The sequence below is a fragment of the Stigmatopora argus genome, chromosome 3 (genome assembly GCF_051989625.1).
Source record: "Stigmatopora argus isolate UIUO_Sarg chromosome 3, RoL_Sarg_1.0, whole genome shotgun sequence".
Classification (NCBI taxonomy): Eukaryota; Metazoa; Chordata; class Actinopteri; order Syngnathiformes; family Syngnathidae; genus Stigmatopora; species Stigmatopora argus.
The window spans coordinates 7,941,606-7,962,247 of record NC_135389.1 but is presented as its reverse complement, the minus strand read 5'-3'; the positions used below and the strand labels follow the sequence as shown (position 1 = coordinate 7,962,247).

The 20,642-nt window shown below is 39.1% G+C and overlaps 1 long non-coding RNA gene across 1 annotated transcript in view; it reads left to right on the top strand.

The window, feature by feature from the left end:
- Positions 1–20,642, top strand: part of LOC144071777 (uncharacterized) — a 161,368-nt gene that overhangs the window by 93,214 nt on the left and 47,512 nt on the right. The window contains exon 5 of the long non-coding RNA XR_013299729.1: positions 8,199–8,320. This is a non-coding gene — a long non-coding RNA (uncharacterized LOC144071777). The remainder of the gene's footprint in view (positions 1–8,198; positions 8,321–20,642) is intronic.

Below are 20,642 nucleotides of genomic sequence, written 5' to 3'. Positions count from 1 at the left end.
TAGAAAAATTTCCAAGAGTATTTTTCAGGAGGGGGAAAGTGTCACACACATGCCTGGAAAAAAATCTTAACATTCTATAATTAATGAGCAAGGAGCATATGTCACCCGTAGGATTTTCTTGTTTGCTCATAGGAATCATTACATATGAATCTTAACCAGATTGCCAACAAAATGTTGTTTCTTTGGTCTATGCACTGACGTGATTCTTTTCTCTCTCCGTAATGAACACTTTAACGCTATAGTATACAGTAGTGAGATTTGATGCTCACTTTTTGTAGGTAAAGATTGTTTCCACCTAGTGTAACTATTTCAGTTATCATAGCACTCACTAATGTCATCAATACCAGGCTCAGGCTTGTTGAGGTATCTCTGCAAAAAGCGTAAGGATATTAAACAAAGCCTTCACTTGTCTCACTTTCACTCACCTTTTTAGAGTACACCTGTCATCACTGAGATGATAAACACAGAAACATAAAAGTTAAATTAATGTGACCTCCTGTCCTCAACAAAACCAAATTCATATCCTGATTTCAAGGTGCTCACAAAATAATACAACATCGTGTTCATTGAGCCCAATTTTTCTGAAAAATTATAGTAATAATAATTTAAAAAGAAAAAATGAATGATAGTATCTCCTGAGCGGCCCGGCAGCTTGAGTGGTTAATGCGTCGGCCTCACAGCTCTGGGGTCCTGGGTTCCAATCCAGGTTAGTCCACCTGTGTGGAGTTTTCAAGTTCTCCCTGTTCCTGCATGGGTTTTCTCCGGGTACTCCCGTTTCCTCCCACATTCCAAAAATATGCATGGTGGGCTGATTGGACACTCTAAATTGCGCCTATGGGTGTGAGTGTGCGTGGTTGTCCGTCTCCTTGTGCCCTGTGATCGGCTGGCCACCGATCCAGGATGTCCCCAGCCTCTGGCCCGTAAGTCAGCTAGTATAGGCTCCAGAACCCCCCGCGACCCTTGTGAGGATAAGCGACTTGGACATTTAGTGAATGTTCTCTCCATACATTTATGTTCTTTTATATGGTGTCATAGATAACAGAAGACCTATAAACACTATGTTCTCTTTGTCAATCTGTGGTTGACCAGTCCAGAGTATAGTCTGCCTTTTTCACCAAATCAGCTGGCAAAGGCATCAGCTTCTCTTTGACCTTGAGCAAAGCAAGGACTGGAGAAAAGGGTGGATTTTTTTTAACCCAAGTATTGTATAGCAGTATATTGAGATTATTGCACCCTGGACCAACGTAGTTCATGACTTACATTCCTTAATCCAAACATTTACTCATCTGGTGTTGCTTAAATTCCCTCCATATGAATTTTGAAACCTGAAGTTTTTTAATCTTTTGTTGGAAGGTGAACATAAGGGTTAGAATTTTGGAATGTGAAGTCTCTTAAGGTTGTCTGGAGCTTCTGTTCATCTTTGACATTTTCACGACTGCAGCTAGCACACACATGGGTGAAAAAAGACAAATAAATCCATGCTACGTCTTGCCAAGCATTTTACTTTGATCTCAATTTTTTTTCTGACCCATCAAAACACGGTATCTCACTTGGCTAGCCTCAGGTAATCATACGGTATCTGCTGCATTTCTACATAGTGACATAACAGCAATTATGCTCCATCAATATACCACACAAACTATGCACTCTATTGTCCCTAGGGATAAAATATTCCCTAGTATGAGGTACATTTTTCATCTGTTGACACTACAAACTGAAGAATATCAACGGTTGACATCTACATATTATTAATGTTCTATTAGCTCATAACACAAGGTTGATTTTTTTTCTTCAGTGAATACCTGAAGTGGGTCTTTTGCAGTTTACTATTTGTAAAATGTGTTTCAGATTAGTCGATTGATGCATCCAGAATGTAAATACCTCACATATTGAATGGATTATTGCTTGTACATTTTAGTGTAAACACACTGTAATCCAATACCTAAACACAATATTATCTGCATAAATAGTGTACCATTCAGAAGTCTTTGCTGTATAAAGTAATGCTGAGTAGTATTTTCACAATCGTGTTTAATGTTGCCCACTGAGCATGGAGTGGTCATAAATGATACACCCCTACCCCTTTGATGTCTGATTGAATCCCTCTGGAATTATTTATTTTGCTTTCTTATAGTTCAGTCATTCTTTGTTTGTTTGTTTTCAATCTGTTACTTCATTGGTATCTCATGTATCCCTATTGTTTGTAATTTTATACTATAGATAGGGAAAAAAAATAACGACCCAATACACCAACACACATTGAGAACAGGCACTGGGAAAAATATGTGCACTTCTTGTCAATAAAATGATTTGTTAACAATTTAAAAGGGAACTATCAGTAAAAAATTATACTTTTAATATGCTTGTTAAAAATGTCTGTATTGTTTGTTTCATGTATGATGCCATGAAAGGAATAGAACAAAAAGAAAAATAATGACAATAAAACAAGCACTTAAAAGCAGACACTTTTAAATTGGCATATTTCGTCTCATTTCCGTGTCAATTCTCTAGTATGAAAATATGGCTCGATGTACACCATACAAATTGTCCTATTGATAATAGGCACAAATACAAAACATTTGGCATTACACCACATATGTTTGAATTGAATTGAATGTGTTTATTGTCATTGTACAAGTATAATGAGATGTAAAGCTTTCACCACAAAGTGCTCAAAGAAGATGTTTCAGTTGTTTTGGGTGGTTAGAAACGTTCACAATGCATTTTCAAAGAGACACTTTGACACAATGCCTCTGTGGAGTGACATGAAAGCCCCCAAATGTATAAGTTTTAGTAGCAACACCTGCCCCACTCAGCTACAAGAGCATAGGCACAAGGCACCTTAGGCAATTGAAGTCACCAGAAGTGTTTTGGAGGCCACACTTTAATTTTATTATATTGATGAGTTATTGGGTTTAATAATGGTATATACTGCACCTGCTGTAGAACATCAGTACTAAATCGCTGAAGCTGTTGTGGAACGTTGCGCAAATTTTAAAAAGATATCACAATGAGGAATGTGCCCGAAAGCATTTTGTCAGGAGAATACGAGTTTAATGGAAAAATGTGTCAAAATGGAAAAATGGACTTGTCACTAAAAATGCTACAAAAAATGCATATACGAGTGTACCGAGGTGTGGTTTCAAGCTCTTAGCTGTGCCAACACTATTCCGAAGGCATTTATAGGACGCTAACTTTTATTTTTATTAGATACTAGCCTTTATCTTGCAGTCCCAACACCTCAATTCCCACCTTATATTGATATATTGAGCTTCCTCAACATAGTGCCCTGATGTACAAGGATAAACATATCCGTATTAGAGCTATGCACTACTAGACACTCACTAGGTGTGTATTGTATGATTTCTAGTCTGTTTGAATTCTGTTGTGTAAATAAATATAAATAGAATATCTCCGGTATTTCAAATTTCAACAAAGTGTGAAGTACTTGCACGTTTTGCATTACTACTAACAACATCTAGTAACCAATAATGTTTTGGGATTTATGTCTTCATATGAAGTGCCCTACGGCTGACTGGCGACCAGTCTATGGTCTGCAGCATGCCTTTCTCCCCCAAAGCCCCCCAATGAATTGTGTGTTCATATAGTGTGGGCCTACTAATGGTAATTTTGGTCTGGGTTCTGCTTTTTTTATTAATAGTCTCACCTGACTGCAGACTACATAATAGACAGGAGTAATAACGTGACCCTCAGAGAGGAAAAAAAGTGGTTTCTGGTCTTTAGGTATTAGATGAACAAACTTGAGTTTTGAAAAAATCATTGTGTGTTGTCCACCCAACAGCCCAAAACATGACAATTCCCATCCAATAACCTTTTTATTAACCGATTTAAAAGGAGAAATTCCATAGATATAATGATAACTAGTACGTTTAAATGGCAGGTTGTTTTATAGAAAGTGAAACCAAGTTGTATAAATTATTTCAAAACTTTTGAGAATAGTAAGTGAAGAAAGTAAAAATAAACAGCAGAAATAAGCTACAAGTTTCACTCCCTGTACAAAAGGGATATGCATGTGCTGAGATTTAACCAAGCATCCGTTTATAACTTCGCTCATGCTCGTCAGGCTTACAGATCCGTGGAGCCTATGCCAATTGATTTAAAGTGGAGAAACGGACCATACGTTGAGCTGGTCACCGCTCAGTTTCAGGGCACTACAGGACAGGACTATGCTAAATGGTTACAACTACCCGCCACCATTTATAGGGGCTCTCTTTTGTGTGGATTGCTCTCTAACAGAATGCTGAAGGCAGTATTGTTCTGACATTGACCGTTAACATCAAACCATACACAATTCCTTTCACCTCGTCTTAGGCCTCAGTGCTGGCTGAAGTAAAACAGCCGCAAAGAGTAATGCTTCTACTATCGAGCTTCACTCTATGTAGTATGTATGAGTAATGAAATGTATTTTGTATTGGTTGCGTCAAATGTATGTTTCTTCATCAAGGCCAGTAAGTTTATTCTTGCTTTCATTGGACCATAAGAAAATATCCCAAACACAACTTGGATAATGTCCTGACGGAAATGCAGCACAGCTGGCTTACAGACATAGTTTCAGAAAAAGGAAGATAACACAAGATCTGCATGGTTGTTTAATTGGTGGTGGGTGGGAACCCATGAAGGAAACTATTATAAGAAAAGATTAAACAGAATGTTTTCATGGATAAAAGTGCTTGGTTTTAAAAGTGGATAGCCATGACATCATGACATGATGTCTTATGCATCAACAACTCAAGTCAGATAGATGATCAACCTGCGTTTTCTTTGGTATTTGTGTTTTTAGTTTCATATTTCTTTAATCTTTTCAAGGCATTAAGTTTTTTCGTAGTATATTGCTGTTATTGAGCATTTTTTAAATGTACCTTTCCTATCGCTATAGATTGAATAATAACATATTGGTGGCTGAATGCATTGATTTTGGTCCATCGTGGAGAAAAAGGCATTTATTGTGACAGCGCAAATTTGGCTTTCTGAAAATACTGTTCCGTAGTATGAGGTGCACAACCAACGAGCAACATGTCAAAGTACTATTCGGGATCACAACCGAAACTGTGGATATTTTCTGACCTCTCGGTGGAAATATACTTGTATAAAGATGAGTCCTTTTCAATGAGATGTGTTTGGCATCCAAGTCTATTGATTTAATCAGACATACAACTCCAAGGGCAAAGTAAACATTATCTCACATGGAAGCAGATGTTATAGTACTAATATGTTTGTATTGGATTGTAGTTTGTTGCCTATCTAACTTTCTGCCGGCAGTTCGGGCCATTTTTGCAGTAGGGGTAGCTAAGTCGTTTTTGGAATTGTTTGCCAACATAGCTAGTGTCCCACCGGTTCCCTAAATGTCCCAATTTTTTACTGCATAGACGAGTTGAATTTCAAAACCGCGTCTTTTGGACAAAAGCTTTCAAAATATGTTCTTCCGAGCACTATCAGCAAGATGACAGGTAGCGACGGCAGTCAAAACAACTGACCTAACTCTCTTTTTTGACACCTACCCTATTCTCTGCCCGCTTACGTTTAGCCCGAGAGACCCAAATTTACATAACTGCTAAATGTTACACTATTATAGAAAAATCACTAGGGGGGAAAAGGTGAATGGGATGAATGGATGGATGGCTGGACTCGCGATTGGAATAGTAATGAAGTTTGGCCACGTAAAAACAGTGTAAACAGTGTGACGTTGAAATGCGGGTCAGAAATTTTTGTAGCCCACTGATCGAGGCATACTATTAAAGTCAATTTGTGTCAAATGTACTATACAGATTAAGGCTAAAGCTTGCTATTGTGTTTCAGGTGATTACAGATAGATAGTATGGCCTAGAAAAAGAGAAGGTACAATTTTAGTCAGAATAGCTCTATAAATGACTGTTACGCTATTTTTCCATTACCTTATCTCTGTATATTTCTATTATATTCATATTGGATAGTTGATTCAATGTAATATTTTCTTTACCATTGTTTAACTATTGTGTATATTAGAAAAAGAAAAAAAAATACCTGGCATTGCACTTGTGTCCTTCCTATGAGCATACATACGCCAATTAGTCGTAGTCAACCAGCACTCGGAGGACTGCGCTGTAATCAGCTGCAGCTTATATATGGATTTTTTCTTAAATGTATGGACCGTGCAGTTTATCGTCAGGTGCATAGTGATTGAATAATGGTCAATTATGAGGCGTTCTGAAGCCCTGTTTTTGCATAAGGATTTTCTGAGACATAACTACTGGGGGAAATTAAACACATACTTAGTTGTTAGTTGTTGTGACTTTCAGTGAGTAGCTTGGCTTACTTTCTTGTTTTGGATAATTGTATACTGCCGAGGCCTGTGGTGCCTTTCTACGTCTCCTTGTGGCTTCAGCTTCAAAAGCCACATTTAAGTTGCATGTCCTCTTCATAATGAACTGGTTCATCCTCATGGTGTCTAGCACACCCCCATGATGTTGATGGTGGTAGACATTGGGACACAATGTGCTAGTTGGTTGTGTTGTCTCTTACAGTATGTCTATAATGCGCTGCAGTATATACTAAGCCTCACCAAATGTCATAATTTTCTCTCTACCCTTGTATTATACGCCCCCATCCTACGCTTGCCCGCGCACACACACACACGCAATTTGCTGGTATCCATGCACAAAAAAGTAAGCATGGTGTTATGTGCATAGTAATTTGCACTTAAGGTTTTTGAAAAGAGCTACCATTTTCTACCATGTTTTGCGTGGAAATTCCCTTTCTGAACTGAAACTTCTCACATTATTACCCCAATTGTAGTCACAATTTCATAATATTATGAATTCTTTAGAATAATCACTTTACAGGAATATCTTGAGATATGAGCTTAATGCATTCCGGGACCAAGCTTGTGTGTCAATTTAATCGTATCTCAAATCAGTTTTCACATAGAATATAACTAAATACAAATTAATCCGTTCCCACCCTCTCAAAAAACACTGAAAACAGAATATTACAATGGAAAAACATCTTTATTTGTTCTAATTCACCAGCTACTCACAAAGTAACAAATACCTAGCTACTAGTGGTTATGATCTTCAATACTAAAATGTGACATTACTCAGTACAGACAGACGGTAGCGGCTTACTGCAGACCAAAGAGAGAGAGAAAGGACAGGAGAGAGACTTGACGGTTGGCAGTGCGCTCATAACAAAACATAAATTTTACATTTAACTTAAATGAACTTAGATTACTATACACACTTAAAAATAAGTTTTGATCTTACCTTACAATACATTTAAACCTTCTTATGCGATAACCGAGGCTGTTAATGTATTCCACCGTGGCTTTCAAGTCAAAACTTGCTGCTTCTCCATGCCTCAAAACCAGAACAGTGTATCCCAGTTCATTTTTTAAAATTTAAAATTATTGAACCAGCCACAACTCGCTTTGAAGGGTTCCGCTGGTGTCTTTTCTCTGATGTTTGTTTTGCTTCCAAGTCCATGTAGATTCGGTGGGTTTTTCGCAGATTATTGACTCGGTCATCCTATATCCAGTAAAAAACCTGTACAGCCCGGTGCTCGTAGATATCTTTACGTGAGGGAGATGCGGCGAGAACGACAGAGCGATGTTGTTCTCATAAGCAGCCTCTCGCATACTCGGTCACCCGAACAGCAACATCAGGAACCAGCTCAAATGCTCGTATCCTAAATTTGTCTTGTATCTCAAGGCAAAAATTTGCTCGGAATTTTCCTCATCTCAAATTTCTCGTATGTGGGGACTTGTATGTTAAGGTATTACTGTATTCTTATTGAGTTTTTCTTGATGTCACGACATTTATTTTCTGACCTCGCTTACTTTTCACTTAATCGCCCCAAAATGTAATAACTTTTCCGTTTCATATTACAAACATACCCTTCGAGTTTGATAATAATGCCTTCATTTGTTCTTGAGTTATCTTGAACTTAAACATACATGTATGAGTAATAAACACGTTGGGGTTCTGGATGAGGAAGGGACGCAAGCGCAGAGAAGGAAGGCAAACTGGCAGTTGAAACATTTTTTTTATTTGAAGGTTAAAGGAGATGTAAATCAAAATTATATAAATAGAAAATTACTGCATTGTAAATTTCAATGTCGAGTCACAAACTCGAGTTGAGTTGTTGATCTGGCGATTAAGTGATGCCAATCTTGGTTTAAGTATGCCCTCTCCACCTGGTCCCAGGTTCAACCATCTCTCCAATTCTGGAATCAAGATTGAAGTACCCCCACACAAGGAAGAGGAGCGGGGCTCAGGGGGCAGGGGCCCTAGCAAGACATACAGAACCGAATACGTAATCTCTTACAGTGAGTAACAATGCTTTATTTATGGGTTGTAAAGTTGTTTTGGGACATTGAACTATTGAAAGTAAGGTGCTAGTGGAGGAAATTTTTGAAATACACACACTGAATATAATTCTTGAATGAGCGGGGAAAGGTGGAAAAAATTGGCCACGAACAGAAGAGATAGCAAGGGTGAATGATTTTAAATACTTGGGATCAACAGTCCAGAGCAATTGCACCTATGGGATAGAGGTCAGAAAAATTATCCAAGCAAGTTGGAACAGGTTGAGGAAAGTGTCATTGACATTCTAGAGGGATTATCTGATAGAACTAAATGAAAAGTTTATAAAACAGTAGTGATGCCAGCCACAATGTCTGGATTAGAGACAGTGGCACTCTGGAGACAATAAAAAATAGAGCTGGAGTTGGGAGAGGATATTGTAAATGTATGTAATATAAAGGTAGAAATATGGTGCCGATGATTTCCAGGCAAGAAAATCTGCATCAAAACCTAAGAATGTTGATAAATATAGTGAGAGGAGAGAGAAGGTTAGCTGCTCTGAAAAGATGTAAACGATACGCTTGTGTAGTGGGGACTGTTAAATGAACAAGCTGAAAGTAAAAGAAGGATGTGGAAGATTTTTTTCGCTGTGTTTAGCCACTTGTGCTGTGTTTATAGGACATTTATGGTTTTATGACACCTATAAAATATCTGGTAAAAAAACATTCAAACAAGAGGGGAAAAGTATTACTGCGATCTGTTTTTGTAACATATTTCAATGACCTTTCTGCTTCCATTTTGTCTGATACTTGAGGATATCAGGACAAAATATATCTACTGTCCTCAATAATAATTATGTATAAAACAGCACAATTTACCTGAAAACTGCACTGAAATGTGCAAATGGAACATTTTTCATGGAGACCAGAGTAGCAAATGAGACTTTGGTATTTTTCCCCTACATCTACTTGTTTTAGCAAATTTTTGAATCTGAATTTCTCATTAAAAGTTTTTTTTAGAAAATGACCCAACTGCAAATTCTGCTGATTGAATAATAACTAAATTGAACTCTATTTTACACAACTGTGTGTCCAACCCTCTAGAGACACGAAGTGTTGCTATGGATTTTTGAAAAATGGAATCATCAACCTGTACATTTGGTTTTCTTTATTTATTTACTGATACATCGCGACAATATATACGATAACTTATATGCTGTACAGTTTGAACTCAAAATTCTTTTCTATAAGATTTATACATTCTTATGGCATAGTGTCTTTTCATTGCCTGTATCAACATGTATGCTTGGCACCTGCGGCAAATAATAGAAGGAGCAGGTGTTGGTGCAAATTTTAGACTGATGGGAAAACTTGCATTGTCATGTCTCTCTTCTTTCTGTCCCATCCCCGCTCCTTCATGCTTACATATCTACTTCGACACCCCCCTCCTCCACCTTCACCTTCAATTTTCTTTTCAATTTAGTGAAGCAAGAAAGAATTTGTCCCTGCTGGGTGTGGATTCCAATGATTATCTGATGAAATCACCCATAGAAAGCCCATGCATAATTTATGCTTCAGCCTCACTATTATTTACTATACCTTTATAAGGCCAGTCTTATCTTAACACAGTTATTGCGACATGTGCCTTCTATTGTGAGCTGCACCCATTCAGAGTTGATATATGATGATATTTTATTTAAATCATCAAAATACCTGCCAGTGGTGTCTTTTTTTTTACTTTGAGGAAATACATGGGAGCTGATCACATTTGGCAGGACAATGTACAAATTCCCGCATCCATTGTGCCGAAACAAGATCATAATATTCTTTTTGGTCTTTAAGTTTCCATTCCTCAACTTGGTATTGAAACCAATCGTAATCATTTTCCAGCCGCCACCAGCATCCTTTCTAACCCCCCATGTGGCGATGATTCCTTCCCTTGACTGGAATAGGGATGAACAATTTCCAGTGAGTGAGTGCATTGCAACATTTCCCCAAACTCCCAGTCCTCTGCATCATCATAACCAATGCATTTGTATTTTGTATTTTGTTATGGGTTGGCAAATATGCAGCAATCACAACAAAACAGGAATAAACAAGACAGATAAATAAACTAAACTGGAATCAGTCTTAGCATCTTGAGCACATTAGACTGTCCATGACAAAACTGGACCAAGGGTGTTTCAGACTACACAGAAATGACTTGGGAAGATTATGTGGGAGTAAGCCTTAGTTGAAAAAGGAATTTGTCCCAGATTCCCAAAGTCTGCATCATGACTCAGAGTTCAAGGCTTCATACTTGTAAACAGCAGTGTTCACACGGCCGGTAGTCCGCAACATAGACGTTTCTATCCTACTGAATGTAAATTATTTGTTTTAAGTAGTAAATGAGGAAAATTTGGAGACAAATAATACTGTGGGATCGTCTCATTTGAGCCCGCACAAATCAGAGTCAAAGCTATGTTGGGGAGTTAACTTGTCTTTTCTACACACTTCCACTAGTGGTGGTAAAGTTGCAGCCAGTAAATTGATTGATGTTGTAATTTGCATTCCGAGCAATAATGTGCCAGTGTTAATACAGCTGTGGTCGATAGGTGATCATCGATCATGAAGTTGAAATACTCGCTTCCTCTTGACCCATTTCATCTTGGTTTTGTACCTCAAGTTCAAATAATTGGAACTAGTAAAGTGCAACAGCCGAGACTCATAGATGATAACAACATGATTGTGGGACGTGATTTGTCATTTCAAATTTCATTTCACCTAATTAATTTAGGTGCTTTGTTTTCAGACATGTAATATGAGACTCCCAATGAGATTTCCCTTTGTCGAGTATGAATGCATTCGACACAGAGGTAACACAATGGATTCCTCACATTCTGTAAAGAAGTGCCAGAGTCTTTCAAACCATAGAATTAATGTTCAGTACTGTGTGTAAGAGAAAGTTGCACCTGAGAGCAGGACATTTCAGCGTGACATACAGTGCTTTGGAACAGAAAAGTAGAGCAAAGTAGAGCCATGCATTTCTCGCGGTTAGCTATACCGTTCTTTGGCATATGTATTGAGTGATGAAGCAGTAGTTCTCAAACCTTAAAACATTTTGTCAGCCACCTAATGGTGGAGTGGTTCATTCGCCTGACTTCAGTGCGGGCAGAGTGGGATCAAAGCCCACCCAGTGGCCGTCTGATTGTGAGTGCAAATAGTTGTCTGTCTCGGTGAGTGCACTCTGACTGCCTGGCAACGACCAGTTTAGGGTAAATCCTCGAATAATATAGACCAGTCATTGTCGCAATAATCGAAAAACCACAGAGAAAAATTTGCTTTTGGCTTTCGAGCAGTGTGTTGAGGCCAGTGAGTCTGCTTCAGGGCCTTATCTACGGGGTAAATCACTCATGATGTTCGTTCATTTTTTATTCCTAGTGGTTAACACCCGCGCTGCATGTCCTTGCAAAAAGATATTTTTGCCATGTTCTCTTTGTTCTCTTCTTCTTTCTTGGTATAACGCACAGTGCTACGCATTTAGCATAACTAGGAACGTCACTTTTTCAGTCGCTATCATCATGTCTCGTTTTTTCTTGTGTTCATTGGATGCCTTAGATGGCCCAGGACGCATAGGAGGCATTTTCAACGGCAACTCAAAATCCAAACAAAGGCTCGGCGTAGTCTTTCTCCACTGGTGATGTGCCTCGAAGCAAAACAGGAAAAGGCGACGTCGTCCTTCTCAGCCTTTGATATTATTCGTTGCGTCATTCTTCCATGGTGAAATATCGCTTCTTCCGCGCTGAGCGCCACCCAATTCAGCGCAGGAGAAGAAGCCGGTGGAGTTTTTTTTATACCCTGTCTTCCACTTGCGAGTTTCAGCATGAATTTTGACATTTTTTAAACTTTTTTTATACTTAATACAAAACATTGCGATGTACTGAATGCGCGAATCTTGAAGCCGCGAAGCGGTAAGGATAACAGTAGTCAACATATCTCCCGTGACCCGTCTGAACAATCATAAATTATTATCATCATTTTCCCAACATATTGTCTGATATTGGGGCTTTTAAGCAAAGGGTATTCGCATGTTGGATTTCAGCCTATATGTGGTCCGGGGCTCGTAACCGACTTGTCATAGTCAGGCAGTCATATGTATTTTGTCTTCTGGAACTTTATGACAAGTTGTGCCTTAGCCATACCACACGTGGAGAATTATTGCACTCCAGCTCATGCAGTAGGATACTAAATATCCCTCTCTCCTTGTCAGACCATATGGAATGTCAAACTGCAAGAATGACATGTATTTGATCAAATGTGTGGCTATGCGAGTAGATATAAAACCAACAAGGGTACTAAGCAGAAAAAAATATGTGCAAACAAGCACACAGGTAACTGCCAATTAAAAATAAATTGTAATGTGGTGAGATTTTTTTTGTGTGCAACTAATCTCTAAATTTCTTCCCGGGGGTGTTTTTAGATGCCTTTCTCATCAGTCTGGGCAGGACCTATTTTTACCCCCTTCCTCCTCCCTTTTCCCTGCCTTATTTCTGTGCAGTAGTACGTAACTAGAGACACGCGTTGACTACAGGTTAAGAAGTGAATTAGTGAGAGGCAGAGATAAGGAGGGAAGAGACTTACAGGCACCTCACATGTTGGAAATTGGAGTCACTGTGCAGCCTTCAGAGTTGAGGTGAGGGGTGAATATCTTGTCACTTTATAGACCTTCCTTGTGCATGACAGTGTACGTTGTGTGTTTGGATGCAAAGGAATGTTTTTTTTTTCTGAGAGTCCAGCAAAGATCCCCCTAAATTGCTGGATTGAAAAATTAGACACAGTCAAAGCAGAGCTTCCCTCAAACACCCAGTGAAGTCTCCTATTCATCTGTGTACATCATCTTCATGCCGGTGTTCAGACTTTGGCGCACATGTGACAAAGTTTACCCTTCCAATATCACAGTTGGTTGTGTAGTATGTGAATCATCCTGTGAAGTGGTGAAAAAAGATTCATTGTTGGGGACTGCAGACACCACGCACCAATGTTTATTTGCATGTGCAGGGTGAGTCTCAGTGATTCATCATTTGATTCAGTGTCTGTGATTAGTGCAGAAAACCAGGTTTTGTTTCAGCTGTAGTCTACTGTGAACACCAAATAAAAGGCAGACTTCAGAGAATCAAGACCTCATCTGGCCACAATATGGACTGCCTGCACATTTTGCTGTCACATTCAAATGTTGAATTCTTTAGTCGGAGATTGATGTTTGCAGCAAACCTTAGATGGTATAAAAGTGATGAGAAGTGCTAAACAGATGTAGGGAGTTGCTTGGAGACTATAGAAAATGCATAGACTTTTACAGAGGTGCGTGATAACACGTTGCTGCTAAATTAACTATGCGTCCAGTTAAACTAGGCTAAGAGGAAGGCAGCCATCCAGGTTGTCACTCACCTCTGGTCACAGCCCTCTCAGAGCTTCCAGATTGATGTTGTGCGATGTCGGGGTGGGGCTCAGGTAAGGAGCAGAGTGACAGATAGCAGACCTCTGTTCCTTGGTGAAACCTGCTCAGTCATGCTAGTCTGCCTCGGTGTGCCTAGCCACCCCACTTGTTATGGTGGAAAATCTTCCTCACCTTTGCTTGAGGTGGCATTCCCCATGTGAGTGTAATGTTGTAATTTTGCAGCATTATACACACGCACAGCTGGATGCCGTGTGTGTGCCTGTCTGAATTGACGATTAGTTTCTCTCCTTTTAGAGGGTGCAACATCTGTAATATTTATGACATTAGTCAAAGTCTGTAGGTGTTGCAAACAAGGTTTTTGTTTCAAAATTTATTACTCTTTTATGAGAACTTAGTCAATGATGAGGTAAAAAGTATGACAAAATGGAAGTGACAAATGCAGAACAATACAATTGGATGAGGACATCAGACGTAGATTTTTGTTCTCTGAAAATGCTGGCTTGGGAAAACACATCCCTGTCATCCAAAGCCAAGGAAATAAAGCCTCTGACTATAAGTAAAAGTGTTTGAACAGATGGAAAGCCAAGGGTGTGACGGAAAGGACATCCCAGAAAGGTAAGTGGGAGTGGATGACGGCTGTCTACTCAGTAAATGTTGCTGGAATGACAACTTTCTCACAAAAATTTAAAACTCTACTCTCCCTGCTCTTGGCCACTGTAGTCCTGTTTCATAATTCAGCATTTTTTTCCTCATTTACAACTTTTTCTGTTGAACCAGCTCATTGTCCGAAATGTTGAAATGAGTGGGGGAATACAAATGTAATGATATTTTATTAGCTTCATTCCAACTCATACTTGGATTTCCCATGTATTCATATTCACATGTAAAAAATGAGAAGTTGCTTATTAACGGCGTTGAAGTGGGAACATTTGATGCATAGCTAAAAGTTGACGTTAACGACCATATGCTTGGGACAAAAGACTTAAAGGACTTAAATTCGGATTAGCACAAAGAGTGAAATGTTCAAATGTTACCGCTTAGTGAGGAAGTCTCTCTAAGAAGGACGTCAGGGGTGGAGAGGTCAAATAAACAGCAGATTTTTGCCATAGCAGACTGCTGTTCAGTTCCTGTATCCAACTGTGAGTCCCAGATGTACGTTCTAAGAAGCATATGAAGGTTTCACCATTTACTGTACTGCATTTTGATAACATCCATGTAGAATATCAGCAACTATAAGCAATGAATCTAACTTTCGTTAGAATGGTTCTGTGAAAGCAATTATCTTCCAAAGCAGTGGGTTGATACAATCTGGACATCCATAAACTGTTGAAGACAGTTTGGTGCTGCTGGGTGGCAGTTTGCAGCTTCATTGGTGGCATTTTACGCTCTGAGTGAGGTTTACGCTGCGGTTCAAAGCTTCCTCACCACTTTGCTACCAAGTCATCAAGCTTAATGGATAGTGCAAGTTTAATCCATTTCAGGGAATCAAATAACAGTTGATTTAATTGCCCATTAACACCGCTAAACTACTGCCAAAATGTCTGTAAATGGTATTCAACCCATTTCGTGCCAATGGCATCCACAGACGTCCAATTCATTTAGACTAGAACTGATTGTTAAAGCTCATCTTTCAGAGCCATTGACAGTGCTAAACATTCAATTTATTTTGACTACAAAGGTTGGAGGTGATCATTTGCTTCTAGTGTTTCCTAGTCAAAATTGATTGGATGCCTAGCAGCCAATTAGTTAATTTCCTGTAAACCAAAACTCATCATTGCCTTTCGGATAAATACCTTATGAGTAACGTTTTACTGTTGTTGTCATTCATTCATTTTCCTTATACACAAAAAGGTCATGGGGGGTGCTGGACCCTATCCCAGCCAGCTATGGGCACCAGGTGGTGGACACCCTGAATTGGTTGGGGACTGAACCTTTGGTATCAGAATTATGAGGCCGCAAAATAACTACTCTACCATCTTTACTGTTGTTAATGCAAAAGTTTAATACACACGTTGAGTTTTGTGTAATGGATTGTTCTAATACAAACAGTTTTATGTGGTATTGCAGGTAATCGCATCTGTGATAGGTCATGTTTTCAGGTTCCAGTGCTCCAGTTACATTGAGATATACGTATATACATTTATAATCGGACTGAGTGAATACATTGATTGTGTAATAACATGCTGTTATGGCTAGCAAGTATAGTGTGTGTGTGTGTGTGTGGTAAAGACTTGAATGAAAATATATTACTGGAAAAGCTGTGTATTTAGACATGAGAATTTAGCCAGCATGTTGTAACCCATTTTAGAAATTTCTCAGGGGCACTCAGAGAGAAGCAAAGGTTGCAGGCGCGTTGAAATAATTTGTTCCTAACAATTAGAACGACTTTGAACGCTGGTTTAAGAATGATAACTCAGTTAATGACCCAGAATTCCTGCCCGCAGCCTTGAGCCAATCGCCTTTGTTCTGTTTATTATTGTTGATTGTTGAAATATACAATCTAAACACAGTTTGGTGTGGTCTCGCAGTTCCACCATGGGCTATCCAACACCTCTCCTTATTTAGATGCTGTCATTTTTAACTCATCAAGCTTTTCCAGCTGGGATATAGGCACTATGCCAGACGAAAATTGGGTCAGAATTCAACAAAGAGAAATAGACACATGTTTTGCCAAACATATGGTACTAGCATAACCCTAACTAATAAGTCTAAAAGGTACCGCTCTATTAGCCTTAAAATTATGTATATATTTTTTTGACAGGGAGGAGTGTCAGGCTGCAGAAATTCGGCCTGCTAAGGCTCATGTTGAATGTGAAATGCGGTTGCAAGATGGCAAATGTGATGTCAATTTGTTGCGACTGCATATGTTAAGTCAAAGGAAGTCAATTGTCTATCAATCACATTCCAGTGCTGCTTTTCATCCATGCAGTGGCCTGTACTGCCACACCAATGCATAATGAATTATTTTTAGCAACTCAATATGCTTGACTATGACCAGGGTCAGATCTTGAGATGAGATTTGAACCCTAAATCTAGAAACTGTATAGCTTGCAAACTAACCAATATAGCCCAGTCCAAAATAACAATGATTACACCTTGATAAATCTTTGCAGACTTTATATTTTCTTACCCGTACTTGATTTGATGGTGAGTGAGACCTACTGGACACATGGCACATGAGGCATTACTCTCTCCGGTAACTGATGTGACTGCAGTTTCCTCCCATGTGTATGTGTTAATGTGGGGGGTGTTTGCATGTTTGGATTTGCGGTTGCAAGGCCCGTCTGTGTGTCTATGTATCAGTGCGTGCATGCAAGTCTTTGACACAAGAAGTGGTCGTTGCTCTGTGGTCGCGTGGACTAGTTGAACTCAAAAGTAGTACGCGCACACACACGCACACAGACTTTCCTCTGAACACCTAGAGGTGACTCCCTGTGGCAGTGTGCCCAGTGTGTCGCTAAAACCACAGAGCGGTACATTCCCAGACTCTGAGTGAGACAAAATGAGCAAAGTGGAACAGATTCATCAGTTGACAGTGGTTCCATGTTTTTCTGATTGTGTGTTAATCTATGATGGGAGAAAAGCAAGATGGGAGGGAGGGTGAGGGTTTGGGTCTCAGCTGTGGCTGCTTTTTATTAGATGGTGAGCTCTTATGGGTAACAATTTTATGGCTGTGTAATGACGGTGTGCCACATGGCCTTTTTAGCCGACACATCATTTGATGTCTTAACAGAGTTCTTTTAATTTTTGATTGGCAGATAGGTTATACACTGATCACAGCTACGGCATAAAAATGTGCCATTCAAATGTATGTTCTTGAATGCACAAAGCTATTTGTTTTCACTTTCTCTTTTCTACACGCTAGACAGACCTTTAGGCATTGGCAACAGAATGAGGTTTGGGGGAAGTTAAAAAAAAAGTCGGTTTCCTTTTGTTCATCCTGCAATCTGCTGTTGATCAGTGTGTTAAAAGAGCTGATCATAGATGGTATCAGCACATAACTAAATTACAATGTCCGTCTTCTAATCATTCACTTTAAATGTCTGTAGTATTTCTGTGCAGAATGCGTTATGGCTTTAGCTGAGGATCTAACATAGGTCCGAAACTGGCCTGCCAGAGGGTGCAGTTGATTTGCCCCTCAGCATGTATTAATTAATTCATGCATCATCTTATTTGGAAAGTCCTGCAATTATGCCGCGTTCATGTTACCTGTGTTTTTACATCCTGTACAAATGTGCAAGTAAAAATATTATTTTCTAAATTAATGTAATTTTGGGGCTCTACAGCGCACTTGACAATGACTATCATCCACACTCACCTAATATTACAAGAAAACTGTGTTTATATTTAAGATGCATTGGCTTGTGTGTCCACATTGTATTATGGGGTATTTAAGAGGTGCTTGGAAAATCCATAAATAATCACCAGCTTTCAAAGGTGGTGATGCGTAGTTCTTTGTGCCCTAAATATCAAATTACTTTTTCATTTCTTTAGAGAAAGGGAGTGTAATGGTATAAAGCAATGTATTTAAATGTATTATGTAATGAGTCATTAGAAATTCCAGGTCAAAATGTGCACAGCACTTTTCATCCCCAAAATTTGAGAATCCTCAAATGATTTCTAACAAGCATTGCAAAAAGATGAGTCTGGATATTTTCTGAGCTGTCTGCATTTACACCCAAAAATATGTTTTTTAATTGTCATTCTAAATACCATTTTAAGCCACAAATATTATGACACAGCCCACTTGAGATGAAATTAGGGTATATGTGGGCTGCAGGCAAAACTGAGTTCGACACCCCTGATCCTAAATGATACGTACAGCATACAGAGAAAGCGCACAACATGTACATAGTCATGCTTTTGATGGAAATTGAAATTGTCTGGCACTTCCGGATTTCACATAGGAATAGTCAGTTTGAATGTTGAGGCATTTTGGCACGTTTGCATGCAAGTTTCGCTACATTATTTCCATTGCAAACTTGCGACCACAGCCTGCTTTGGAGTCTGCAGGAGGTGAGTTATGCTTTTCACAAGCTGTGGATTTTGGGAGAAGTATCAATTTGGGTTCACCATGGAAAAAAAATAACTGTCTCCAACTTCTTTCTCATTGTTGGAATAAATGTGGATCTCTGCATGTGTGTGACAGTGCATCTCAAGCATTTTTGTTAAATGGTTTTAGTTGGGATAGAAGTGGTTGGTATACTTAGGGATAGATAAGTCTGGAGTTGATAACTGAGTCAACAATTACGGGCCAATCATGACGACTTGCGGCCAGTCATTGAAGTCAGATTTTATAGAAAATGGTGCGGCAGATCACGATTGGGTGCGGTGTTTGACTAAGAGGTGATGGGCCAAGAGAGAATAGACGTGCAGGATGCCACCATCTGTTAACCACATGCATACCCCACAGCTGTCACATAAATCTCAGGCGAGCTGAGCAAGGCTGCATTCCGCCAGGCAAAACATCCATTGGGTCTCTACCTCATCGGGCTCACGACATGCATTCAATCCATGTAAAAATTAATTGAGCTAAAATCATACGCACTGCATTCAAAAAGCCATGCCAGAGTGCTGCTTGATTTATGACAAGTGAATAGGGTGAAGTGGAGAGCATTTCTACAAAGGGGAATTGTGACAAAAAAAAGAATGTTATTGCCATAGTCAAGCATTTGAAGACCGGGTACAAATGTTACACAATCACTCAAGTACTGTGAAATATTGCGGCCAACTATTGGCAATAAACGACGTTGAAAAGTAGTGCTGCCTGGCAACAGTTTATTTAAAAGTCATGTTCTTCTGGTGTGGTCTCCTCAGTACATTAGGAAGACTTCATGTGAAAACAACCAACATAGATGTCAATAAATACACACAGTGCAAGATCACCTGGGTCAAAATCTCAATTGGGCAAATAGTGAGCGATTCGTTTGTTCTCCATTCCTGTTAAGATTAATGAGACATTTCCCTAGTCATTGTTAAGTCTCATTGGATTAGTGGAATGGCTAACTTCATCATTATAAACTCAACACTTTACAACCTCTTTGTTCAGTTAGAAATTTCCCTAGTCCTTGTTAAATCTCATTCAATTAATGCAATGGATGACTTAATTATTATAAATTCAACACTTCACAACCTCTTTGATCAGTTAGACGTCTCCCTAGTCATTGTTAAATCGCATTGGATTAATGCAAAGGACAACTTGCTCATTATAAACTCAACACCTCTTTGATCAGTAAGGTCGGCCTAGTCATAGATCCCAATGAAGTTTACCCGTTAAAGTGTCAAAGCCCATATCTGAATGATCTTAGTTCTCGTTCCTTGGTCCGGAGCCAAATACATTTGGTACGAACATTTTTGCTGCAGTATCTTTTCACATTGCAATTTTTACGATCTATGATTTGACAACAAACCGACATGTGGAACGATCATCAATCATTGGACAAAACAATCTGGGCGGGATAACACGGTAAAATTCGGGAGTAAACAATCATTGGGCTACAGCTTGTTGCACTCGTGTTCTTATTGATGTGGTTGACCCAACTACCATAATTTGCTGGACATTTGGCGAATCAAAGGCTCTTAATGCAACGTCAGATTTCTATGTAAATATCTCAAAGACACTCAGTGTCTACATCAGTCCATGTCAAACCCCGACTCATGTTAGCCGATGTGCAGCTAAGCATGTTACATTTCCCATAATGCATGTAGCAATGCAAACCTTTTACGTGGAAATAGGATTAGTTAGATTTTAGCCAAGCCAAACCATACCAATATGAATGAGTGCTGAAAGATGGTTTACTTCCACATTTTACCGTCTTACCCCGCACAGACCGTTTTGTCCAATGATTGTACAATGCTTGCACATCGTAGGTTTGTTTTCAAATCTTGGGTCTCTTTCAAAATTTGCAATGT